The sequence below is a fragment of the Planococcus citri genome, chromosome 3, assembly GCF_950023065.1.
Source record: "Planococcus citri chromosome 3, ihPlaCitr1.1, whole genome shotgun sequence".
In the NCBI taxonomy this organism is placed as follows: Eukaryota; Metazoa; Arthropoda; class Insecta; order Hemiptera; family Pseudococcidae; genus Planococcus; species Planococcus citri.
The window spans coordinates 61,172,979-61,180,713 of record NC_088679.1 but is presented as its reverse complement, the minus strand read 5'-3'; the positions used below and the strand labels follow the sequence as shown (position 1 = coordinate 61,180,713).

General features: G+C 36.7%; 1 protein-coding gene and 1 non-coding gene across 5 annotated transcripts in view; one reads left to right on the top strand and one right to left on the bottom strand.

Moving 5' to 3' along the window:
* The window catches only part of LOC135841720 (acetylcholine receptor subunit alpha-like), a 406,867-nt gene that overhangs the window by 278,061 nt on the left and 121,071 nt on the right, over positions 1-7,735 (bottom strand). The window lies entirely within an intron of this gene.
* TRNAA-GGC (transfer RNA alanine (anticodon GGC)) lies at positions 155-229 on the top strand. The gene has a single exon. It is a non-coding gene; the product is annotated as a tRNA-Ala (tRNA).

Sequence of the window (7,735 nt, the reverse complement as noted above, 5' to 3'; positions counted from 1 at the left end):
CCCCATCCAAATCCTCAACCATCATGACAAATACAATACCTTACTTTTCCGTTTCACGGCAAAGTCGGTAAAACCTCCGATGTACCTAGTCTTTGTACTGGTCTCGGAAACGTACCTTGTTTGATAATGCATCTAAAACGGCGATTAATCTCGTTGCCTCAGTGGTGTAGTGGAATGCACGCTGGACCGGCAATCCGGAGGGCCTGGGTTCGATTCCCAGGCTGGGCACGAATTTTTCGTACGTTAGATGCATTAGAAAACAGGTCAATTATAGGTCAGTAAAAGAAAAGAGACTTCTTCTTATTTGAATTATCTCCTGGCCTAAAAGTAATTTCCTTGCAGGTTGCCTACCTGTACTTAGTCAAATACCTAGATTTCAGAATTAGATCAGCGCCCTAAAAAACCCATATAGGCCTAATTCCATACTCGTATAGTATTTTTCGAAGTTTTTGGACCCAAGCCTCCCTCGATGGGAGCTTAATCTTGATATCAAGTGAATTTCAGAATCAGAATCAGGAACCCATGACAAGCTTTTCTGAATAATGAGGCCATTTCTTGTTAAATTTCAATCTGACACACCGTAGGATGGCTCCTTCCGTTCAAATTTCTTTTCTAATGCCATAACTATTTGAATTCAGCGAAACAAATTACTTTCATTTTCACTACTTTTGAAATGATTCAGCAAAATTTTGAAAATTCCTTTTCAATACTGAAAAATCTGACATTTTCAAGAAAACTCCAGGGGAAAAAATTGAACTTTGAAAAAGTTGAGAAAAAATGGGTGATTGTGAAAAAATACATTTTTGAGACAGTTTAGCTCGCTGAATTTGAATCAGAGATTTGCAAATAAACTTTCAAGATGCAAAAGTGAATTTTTCAGAACTCAATTTTTTAGTAGATTGATTTTTCATAAAAAAATTTCAAATTTCGATATGATTGAAGACTGGCTAAAATTTAGCTTAACTATCTCAAAAATATAGAAAATTTTGGTATTTCAACTCTTTGAATCCAAATGTGGCGATGAAAAAAAAAAACAACAAAAAATTAACTGAATAAAGGTGTCCCTGGGAAGGAAAAAATGCTGTTGAAACCCACTTTTTATACTTTTTAGGTTGATTCCACCATCTGAAAAGTGCTGGAAATAGATATGAAAGTGGGGAATATACAACGGAGGTATTCCAAAGAACAGACAAATTTCTGAACTGGACAAAGCTAAATCAAAAGTGCGTATAAAATTACATCACCACCAAAATTTCAAGAGCTAAAGTTAAATTTTTGATTTTTGGTGAATTTTTAAAAACAAAATGTGCGGAAGAAATGTGAAAAAAATCAAATTTTTATCGAATTTGCTCATATAAAGATGAAATTTGGTAAGTACGTGTCATATTCTTGATCCCTCAAATCGTTTGTAAATGGTTTTGAATGGTTTTGAGCAGGTCATCGGAGCCTCTCCAGCAGATTTAAAAATGTTCTGTTGTTGGTCAAGCAGGTCACTAACAAGCACCAATCGCATTTATTTGAATTCAAGTTGAATATGACAGATTTAATGGCATTTTAGAGAATATTTTTGATATTGGAGTACGAAATGAATTTTAGCTTTCTTACTTCATCATTGGATGAAATCTTGTGGAAAGTTCTGCTTTCAAAAATCTGATTGATGCTCCAGATCAACTCATAAACAGTTCGAAATTGTTTCCAATTAATTTGAGAAGTAAAAAAAATGCTACAGTCAAATGTCAGATTTCTAGGTCAACTATATAGATAAAATTTTCACTTTTTAAAATTTTGACCAATTTTTCAAAAATTCATCAAAAATTGAAAGATGTTCTCAGCAATTGAAATTGTGGCCATTATTCGTATATTCTTCCGATTTAGCTTAATTCGGTTCAAAGATCAAAGAGTCCCTCATAGAAATGTTGGCGAAAAATGAAATTTTCACCAGCGCTCAATCAGCCACATAATAGTCCAGGAAAATTAGATGAAAAAAAAGGGTCATTGGGAAAAGTGAGGTAGAAAGCTGAATTTTGGTATACAGGTCCATTTTTTGGTGCTGAACACGAATCCGATGAGTCCCCGGTCGTCCCTGGTGAGCTTTCTCCCCTATTGTGGATCTAAGCCCCCCAAAACCAGTTTTTTGCAATTTTCTCCCCCGCATTGCATTTTAGCGAAAAATGAGGTTAGACACAAGAATCTACGTCAAATTTCCGATCTAGTGACATATCAACTTTTCTTCTACCCTCAAGGGGGTTGGAACCACAACCATTCAAAAAAGGGGGGTTCCCTGAAAAATACAAAACGTCTATAGGCGCCTAAGAGGGGTGAAATGGTCCCCGACAGTGTTCGAGTTGATATTAGCATGAAAAGTGGGTACCATAGAGAAACCTCCGCGCAAAAAATTTTAGATCCACACCCCCTCCCCTTTTTGCGGAACCCTCCTTTTTTGAAATTTCAGTATCACTTTCCTCAGCCCCATTACAACCGATTTTGAAAATTTTTCTGGAGGTTATGTATATGCTTGATAGGTAACCCCACAAAAATTTTCAACCCCCTCCCCTCATATTTACCCCCCAAAATGGCGTTTTTTTCATTTTTTTAGGCCTATTAACAATCAAGATTGCGAGGTAAAATTTTGTAAACACGTTTTTTGGATGTATTTTTGGCCCCCAAACATCATATACTATATTAGAAATTTTTGCTTTGGTGCGCCGTGGTAAAAACTTGAAATAATGTATCGTAGGGGGGTGGGGGGTGAAATGGCAATTTGGAAAAAAACAACTATCAATGAGTAGGGTATCGTTTTCATATGATTCGATACCGCTGAGCACGAATATGACCTCCGATTTTTTGCTACACTCACCTACCCCTCTCCAGAGCCCCTCAGCCCCCTCAATTTTCACGATTTTCGAAATATAGTTATTTTGATGATGTTGGTGTCGTTTTCATATGATTCGACACCGCTGAGCACGAATACGACCTCCGATTTTTTGTTACACTCACCTACCCCTCTCCAGAGCCCCTCAGCCCCCTCAATTTTCACGATTTCCGAAATATAGTTATTTTGATGATGTTGGTGTCGTTTTCATATGATTCGATACCGCTGAGCACGAATATGACCTCAGATTTTCTGCTACAATCACCTACCCCTCTCCAGAGTCCCTCAGCCCCCTCATTTTTCACGATTTTCGAAAGAAAATGACGATTACAACTATTCCAGCGACGAAAGTTATACCACAGATGATGACATTAGTGATGATGACGATTAAGTGAATCACAAATTAACATTCTTTACTTTTTTTTATAAGTATTTCGTTACCATATTTTTTTCTTTTGATTTTTTATGTAGGTAGTCATTGAATTATAAAATACATACTCATACATACTCAAGTTACAGTTATCATGAATAATTACCTATTATGCCACATATGCTCCGCATACCTATACAGTCCAGTACACATACAGATTGTTACGTTTTCTGCGTGGAAAAAAATTGAAGGGTCCACCCCCTCGAGGGGGAGCCATGTGCTGTAGCTCATTCTACGAGAAATTTTATGTACAATAACAATGAACTTATGTAATTTTCCCATAGCAATGAAACCAACATCACCAAAATAACTTTATTTCGAAAATCGTGAAAATTGAGGGGGCTGAGGGGCTCTGGAGAGGGGTAGGTGAGTGTAGCAAAAAATCGGAGGTCATATTCGTGCTCAGCGGTATCGAATCATATGAAAACGATACCCTACTCATTGATAGTTGTTTTTTTCCAAATTGCCATTTCACCCCCCACCCCCCTACGATACATTATTTCAAGTTTTTACCACGGCGCACCAAAGCAAAAATTTCTAATATAGTATATGATGTTTGGGGGCCAAAAATACATCCAAAAAACGTGTTTACAAAATTTTACCTCGCAATCTTGATTGTTAATAGGCCTAAAAAAATGAAAAAAACGCCATTTTGGGGGGTAAATATGAGGGGAGGGGGTTGAAAATTTTTGTGGGGTTACCTATCAAGCATATACATAACCTCCAGAAAAATTTTCAAAATCGGTTGTAATGGGGCTGAGGAAAGTGATACTGAAATTTCAAAAAAGGAGGGTTCCGCAAAAAGGGGAGGGGGTGTGGATCTAAAATTTTTTGCGCGGAGGTTTCTCTATGGTACCCACTTTTCATGCTAATATCAACTCGAACACTGTCGGGGACCATTTCACCCCTCTTAGGCGCCTATAGACGTTTTGTATTTTTCAGGGAACCCCCCTTTTTTGAATGGTTGTGGTTCCAACCCCCTTGAGGGTAGAAGAAAAGTTGATATGTCACTAGATCGGAAATTTGACGTAGATTCTTGTGTCTAACCTCATTTTTCGCTAAAATGCAATGCGGGGGAGAAAATTGCAAAAAACTGGTTTTGGGGGGCTTAGATCCACAATAGGGGAGAAAGCTCACCAGGGACGACCGGGGACTCATCGGATTCGTGTTCAGCACCAAAAAATGGACCTGTATACCAAAATTCAGCTTTCTACCTCACTTTTCCCAATGGAATGTTATTTTTCCTGGACTATAAGGGTTATTTTAAAATCTTCAAAGTCGATTTCTGAGGACAAAATAAACCGAAAAAAATGAAAATTGAAAAAATTTGAAGGAATTTTAACTGAGAACTGCCAAATATCGTACAATTGACCGAGAAATTCCCTTATAGGTACCACCATAAACAGGACCTCGCTAAAAAAAAATTCAAAAACTACCCTTTAAAAATTCAATTTCAATTTCAAAGTTTAATTTTCAGTAAGTAGGTGGTACAGGTACCTATTTTATTTTAGCAGTTTCATCCCAAGTACCTACCCAGATAAATTTCTTTCCAAATTCAGTCCGAATCATTCCATAAAAAAATAAGTATTCCCATCGATGAAAAAATTTTCATTCTATTTTTACTTTTCTATTCTTTCAGTTGAGAATTTTTCCAAGTAGGCTTACGAATACGATGGCATGTACCTACTTCTTTCCGCTCGAGTACCTGAACACTCCATAACCACACACTGGACGAAAACATCGTAGGTAGTTAGGTAATAGGTATCTAGACCTACCTACAATTTTATCCGACGAAATCGATACCAAAAATAGTAATTTTTTATTTTCAATGAAAAGTGTGCAAGGCTAGTACCTCTTCAATGTACCATTAACAAAATTTATTTCGTTTTGTTATTACGAAAATTCCGATTAATTTTTTTTTCATGCTCGTGTAGAAGCAAAGAGGCTTATATATTTTCGATGACTTTTTTCTTCATAGTTATACTCTGCGTATCGGACGCAGAGGCCGTTACGTATGAATACTAATACGACCTATGTAGCTGGGTGTAGTGTACCTTAGCGCCAAACGCCGATACCGTATTAAAAGGACGATAAATTTTTTCAAAAGTGGAACGGAAAAAAGTCTCGTATTTTTTATTTCACGTATAATAAATGAAGGGGCGTTACCATTTCGGTATTTTTATTCGGATGGAAAAAAATTCTATTACCGAAAAGGGCCAAAAGGGATATCGTACGAATTGGTAATTATTATTTAATTTTGTATAGAGGTGAAATTTATTAGGTTCCTAACATAAGATTATCGAAATTGGCGATCTCTTATAATTTAATCAAATATGCTGCGTTTCGTAGATTTGATAAACAGCAATGGGGAGTAGGTAGGTACATCGAATTTACAATATGGTTCATGAAGTGTGCCTATACCTACTTATAGGCTGTCCAGTAAGCAGTTTCCAATCCTCTGCCTCGAGTAAGTATTTGTACATAAAGAATGAAGGCGATTCTTGAATTTTCAGCTTCAATTCGTAACGTACGAGTATTTCTCACATGGGAACATTATCTCTTGTTAGATAGGATTACATTAGGGTTCTATTTGTACGGTCGGTGTCGCGAGAATAAAGCGTGTAATTTTTGTTTACGACCATTTGGCTAAACTATACGTGTGGTACGTATCTACATCGGGTGCCTCGGTATCTTCTACCTAGTCAGCTCTACATGGTCAAAATCTCGTACAAAACCTTTTCCCCATATAAGTCGAAGTAGGTTAAGCCAATTTAACATTCATGTATAACCGATAGCTCGTGTACTTTTTTCTATCGCCTTATTATGCTTGTTTACAAGTAACAATGCTCTCTCAAAGTGAGCGACAATTTTAGATGCGATTTTTCTTACCCTCATTTTAAAGTCAGATAGAGAGCTTTTGTGTTTTATCACCGAACTCGACTCGAGGTCATTTTCAAGTCGGTTACTCCTTGTTTTCAAGGTATAATGGTGACGATCTGCATGCATTTTAGAGGGTGATTTGTTTGACAGATGGGGAAAGTAGTAAGTTTTGGTGAATGATAATAATGTGTAAATGTCAAAATAGTTTTGGAGCCAATTAGACAAGAGCACCCTTTGAATTGACTAAGAATTGACACTCTCTGATCTGAACGAAGCCAAATTAGATCAAAAGAGCATGTTCTAAGATCTCTGAAAAACCAAAATTTCAGGAGCAAAATCTCATGACTTTACTTCAACCTTTAAAACGTCGAAAACGTTCAGTTTTTGGCAGTTATTCACGGAGCCTCCAGCAAGTTTTCAATTTTCTCTCGAAATCTTACCTATTTTCGGTCTGTCGAGTTGTTTGGCGGTGGTTTTGAATCGTTCCCGAGCATTCAGCGAATTCTCGGATTTCCAGTTTTAGAAAAAAAAAAAAAAAAAAAAGTACCTATGTACTACCTAAACTGAAAATGAAATGTAGATTTTATGAACTGGGATTTTCCATCTTTGGCGAACTATTCGATCGATTTAGGAACTTATTTTTCAAAATCTTTGTGTACTAATTGGTTCAAATCTTAGGTATGTTTTTTCCAGTAATTATTTTTGAATTGAACAATTCGTCGTTCAATTACTTACACCTAAAAAAAAAAGCCGAACCAACACGAAACAGAAAAAAATTCAAACAGTACAAGCAATGAAGTACATATTAAAGATAAAATCCGACCATTTTGGAGCCGCAGCGAAATCTAAATTTTCTTTAGAAATTCCAGATTGCTGCCGAGAATTAAAAAATGAACACATAAACCGTTTTTTTTTCTTTAAATTTTTCAAGTTCGGAAAAATTCTCCACAAATTAAAAAATTAACTTCCATGAGAAAGTGTTGAAATTGTGTTGAAACTATGTGGAAACGGCCAAACAAAAATTAAAATCGCCGAAATTGATCAAAAAAAAAAAAAGAAAATGAAACAGTGTCAAAATAGTGAAAGATGATGCAAAAATTCTAACAATGCATTGATATCAAGGGAAATTTGGAAAAAGTAATAAATTTCAATATTACGAAACTCATCATCAAAAAACTTGTCAAAATTATGTAAAAACACTCAAAAAATCAAGATAGATTTCGCCAACCCTATTATTCGTTTCAAGAGGGTAGTGGACACCCCTTGAAGGGATAGAACATCATTTGAGAAAATTTAGAGCTCTCAGTCTGGATGTTAGAGCACCCTCTCTCCCCGTGACCCTTTCAAGGTCATTGACCCATGTGTCTGGACTCTCAAGGTCACTGGCCTACCTGACTAGCTTTCCAAGGTCGTCTGTCTACCTGTCTGTCTGGCCTCTAATGGTCATTAATAAGTTTCCCTGGTTGCCTGGGCTCTGAAGGTTGTATGTCGACCCGTCTGTCGGGGCTCCCGAAGTCACTGACTCATCTGTACAACCTCTGAAGGTCGTCTGT